We start from the raw sequence: 5000 nt of genomic DNA on the forward strand, positions 1-5000 counted from the left end.
AGTTTCCATTATGTAATAATATTCATTTACTCGATTAAATATCAGTGTAAAGCAGGTAATATTGAGATGAATAGACGTTGGGAGGTAAACTGAAGCCTTTCTACACTGACTTCAAAGCAAAGGAATAATGTGAGGAAATAATGAAATAAAGTGAGGAAAAAGAGATAAAGTGAGGAAAGAGAGAAAGTGAGGAAAAAATAAAGTGAAGATATAAAGAATAAAGTGAGGAAATAAAGAAATTGAGGAAATAGAGAAATAAAGTGATGAAATAAGAGATAAAGTGAGGAAATAAAGACCTACAGTGAAGAAAAATGAAATAAAGAATAAAGTGAGGAAATAAAGAATAAAGTGAGGAAATAAAGAGTAAAGTGAGGAAAAAAGACATAAAATGAGGAAAAAAAGAAATAAAGTGAGGAAATAAAGAATAAAGTGAGGCAAAAAAGACATAAAATGAGGGGGAAAAGAAATAAAGTGAAGAAATAAAGACATACAGTGAAGAAAATGAAATAAAGAATAAAGTGAGGAAATAAAGAATAAAGTGAGGAAAAAAGACATAAAAGGAGGAAAAAAGAAATAAAGTGAAGAAATAAAGACATACAGTGAAGAAAAATGAAATAAAGAATAAAGTGAGGAAATAAAGAATAAAGTGAGGAAATAAAGAATAAAGTGAGGGAAAAAAAGACAAAGTGAGGAAAAAAAGAATAAAGTGAGGCAAGAGGCGGAAGGCCGAAGGGAAGGCAAAAAGGAAACGAGAAAAGAGGGAAATAGCCGGTGGAGGAATTTCATTTTCCTCTTGTTCTGGATGCGATGGTCTTTCAACATGCGAATAAATTGCACATCGCAGATAATGAAGATTAATTAACCCAGTAGCTTTTCAATCGTAAATACATCTCTCAAGATAGTTTTTTAGTCGCCATCAGTAATTCAGTCGCCATTTTAATCGTATTTTAATCTCTTAAGATAGTTTTTTAGTCGCCATGAGTAATTTAGTCGCCATTTTAATCGTATTTTAATCTCTCAAGATAGTTTTTTAGTCGCCATTAGTAATTTAGTCGCCATTTTAATCGTATTTTAATCTCTTAAGATAGTAATCGTATTTTAATCTCTCAAGATAGTTTTTTAGTCGCCATGAGTAATTTAGTCGCCATTTTAATCGTATCTTAATCTCTTAAGATAGTTTTTTAGTCGCCATCAGTAATTTAGTCGCCATTTTAATCGTATTTTAATCTCTTAAGATAGTATTTTAGTCGCCATTAGTAATTTAGTCGCCATTTTAATCGTATTTTAATCTCTTTTAAGATAGTTTTTTAGTCGCCATGAGTAATTTAGTCGCCATTTTAATCGTATTTTAATCTCTCAAGATAGTTTTTTAGTCGCCATGAGTAATTTAGTCGCCATTTTAATCGTATTTTAATCTCTTTTAAGATAGTTTTTTAGTCGCCATGAGTAATTTAGTCGCCATTTTAATCGTATTTTAATCTCTTTTAAGATAGTTTTTTAGTCGCCATGAGTAATTTTAGTCGCCATTTTAATCGTATTTTTAATCTCTTTTAAGATAGTTTTAGTCGCCATGAGTAATTTAGTCGCCATTTTAATCATGTGCAATACTCTTTTAAGATAGTTTAGTCGCCATGAGTAATTTGGTCGCCATTTTAATCGTATTTTAATCTCTCAAGATAGTTTTAGTCGCCATGAGTAATTTGAGTCGCCATTTTAATCGTATTTTTAATCTCTCAAGATAGTTTTTTAGTCGCCATGAGTAATTTAGTCGCCATTTTAATCGTATTTTTAATCTCTTTTAAGATAGTTTTTTAGTCGCCATGAGTAATTTAGTCGCCATTTTAATCGTATTTCTAATCTCTTTTAAGATAGTTTTTTAGTCGCCATGAGTAATTTAGTCGCCATTTTAATCGTATTTTAATCTCTCAAGATAGTTTTTTAGTCGCCATGAGTAATTTAGTCGCCATTTTAATCGTATTTTAATCTCTTTTAAGATAGTTTTTTTAGTCGCCATGAGTAATTTACTTCATTTTAATCGTATTTAATCTCTTTTAAGATAGTTTTTTAGTCATGAGTAATTTAGTCGCCATTTTAATCGTATTTTAATCTCTCAAAGATAGTTTTAGTCGCCATGAGTAATTTAGTCGCCATTTAATCGTATTTTAATCTCTTTTAAGATAGTTTTTTAGTCATAAGGTAATTTAGTCGCCATTTTAATCGTTATTTTTAATCTCTTTTAAGATAGTTTTTTAGTCGCCATGAGTAATTTAGTCGCCATTTTAATCGTATTTTAATCTCTCAAGATAGTTTTTTAGTCGCCATGAGTAATTTAGTCGCCATTTTAATCGTATTTTAATCTCTTTTAAGATAGTTTTTTAGTCGCCATGAGTAATTTAGTCGCCATTTTAATCGTATTTTAATCTCTTTTAAGATAGTTTTTTAGTCGCCATGAGTAATTTAGTCGCCATTTTAATCGTATTTTAATCTCAAGATAGTTTTTTAGTCGCCATGAGTAATTTAGTCGCCATTTTAATCGTATTTTAATCTCTTTTAAGATAGTTTTTTAGTCGCCATGAGTAATTTAGTCGCCATTTTAATCGTATTTTAATCTCTTTTAAGATAGTTTTTTAGTCGCCATGAGTAATTTAGTCGCCATTTTAATCGTATTTTAATCTCTCAAGATAGTTTTTTAGTCGCCATGAGTAATTTAGTCGCCATTTTAATCGTATTTTAATCTCTCAAGATAGTTTTTTAGTCGCCATGAGTAATTTAGTCGCCATTTTAATCGTATTTTAATCTCTTTTAAGATAGTTTTTTAGTCGCCATGAGTAATTTAGTCGCCATTTTAATCGTATTTTAATCTCTCAAGATAGTTTTTTAGTCGCCATGAGTAATTTAGTCGCCATTTTAATCGTATTTTAATCTCTTTTAAGATAGTTTTTTAGTCGCCATGAGTAATTTAGTCGCCATTTTAATCGTATTTTAATCTCTCAAGATAGTTTTTTAGTCGCCATGAGTAATTTACTCGCCATTTTAATCGTATTTTAATCTCTTTTAAGATAGTTTTTTTAGTCGCCATGAGTAATTTAGTCGCCATTTTAATCGTATTTTAATCTCTCAAGATAGTTTTTTAGTCGCCATGAGTAATTTAGTCGCCATTTTAATCGTATTTTAATCTCTTTTAAGATAGTTTTTTAGTCGCCATGAGTAATTTAGTCGCCATTTTAATCGTATTTTAATCTCTCAAGATAGTTTTTTAGTCGCCATGAGTAATTTAGTCGCCATTTTAATCGTATTTTAATCTGTTTTAAGATAGTTTTTTAGCTTCGCCAAGTGAGTAATTTAGTCGCCATTTTAATCGTGGTTTAACTTCAAGATAGTTTTTTAGTCGCCATGGAGTAATTTAGTCGCCATTTTAATCGTATTTTTAATCTCTTTTAAGATAGTTTTTTAGTCGCCATGAGTAATGAATGCCATTTTAATCGTACTAATCCTCAAGATAGTTTTTAGTCGCCATGAGTAATTTAGTCGCCATTTTAATCGTATTTTAATCTCTTTTAAGATAGTTTTTTATTCATGAGTAATTTATCATTTTTAATCGTATTTTAATCTCTCAAGATAGTTTTTTAGTCGCCATGAGTAATTTAGTCGCCATTTTAATCGTATTTTAATCTCTTTTAAGATAGTTTTTTAGTCGCCATGCGAGTAATTTAGTCGCCATTTTAATCGTATTTCTTAATCTCTTTTAAGATAGTTTTTTAGTCGCCATATGAGTAATTTAGTCGCCATTTTAATCGTTATTTTAATCTCTTTAAGATAGTTTTTTAGTCGCCATGAGTAATTTAGTCGCCATTTTAATCGTATTTTAATCTCTTTTAAGATAGTTTTTAGTCGCCATGAGTAATTTAGTCGCCATTTTAATCGTATTTTAATCTCTCAAGATAGTTTTTTAGTCGCCATGAGTAATTTAGTCGCCATTTTAATCGTATTTTAATCTCTTTTAAGATAGTTTTTTAGTCGCCATGAGTAATTTAGTCGCCATTTTGTATTTTTAATCTCTCAAGATAGTTTTTTAGTCGCCATGAGTAATTTAGTCGCCATTTTAATCGTATTTTAATCTCTTTTAAGATAGTTTTTTAAATGCTGCGAGTAATTTAGCTTCATTTTAATCGTATTTTAATCTTTTTAAGATAGCTTTTAGTCGCCATGAGTAATTTAGTCGCCATTTTAATCGTATTTTAATCTCTTTTAAGATAGTTTTTTAGTCGCCATGAGTAATTTAGTCGCCATTTTAATCGTATTTTAATCTCTCAAGATAGTTTTTTAGTCGCCATGAGTAATTTAGTCGCCATTTTAATCGTATTTTAATCTCTTTTAAGATAGTTTTTTAGTCGCCATGAGTAATTTAGTCGCCATTTTAATCGTATTTTAATCTCTTTTAAGATAGTTTTTTAGTCGCCATGAGTAATTTAGTCGCCATTTTAATCGTATTTTAATCTCTCAAGATAGCTTTTTAGTCGCCATGAGTAATTTAGTCGCCATTTTAATCGTATTTTAATCTCTTTTAAGATAGTTTTTTAGTCGCGATGAGTAATTTAGTCGCCATTTTAATCGTATTTTAATCTCTCAAGATAGTTTTTTAGTCGCCATGAGTAATTTAGTCGCCATTTTAATCGTATTTTAATCTCTTTTAAGATAGTTTTTTAGTCGCCATGAGTAATTTAGTCGCCATTTTAATCGTATTTTAATCTCTCAAGATAGTTTTTTAGTCGCCATGAGTAATTTAGTCGCCATTTTAATCGTATTTTAATCTCTTTTAAGATAGTTTTTTAGTCGCCATGAGTAATTTAGTCGCCATTTTAATCGTATTTTAATATCTTAAGGTTTTTTAGTCGCCATTAGTAATTTAGTCGCCATTTTAATCGTATTTTAATCTCCTAAGATAGTTTTTTAGTCGCCATTAGTAATTTAGTCGCCATTTTAATCGTATTTTAATCTCT

This window comes from Penaeus vannamei, chromosome 7 (assembly GCF_042767895.1).
Source record: "Penaeus vannamei isolate JL-2024 chromosome 7, ASM4276789v1, whole genome shotgun sequence".
Taxonomy (NCBI): Eukaryota; Metazoa; Arthropoda; class Malacostraca; order Decapoda; family Penaeidae; genus Penaeus; species Penaeus vannamei.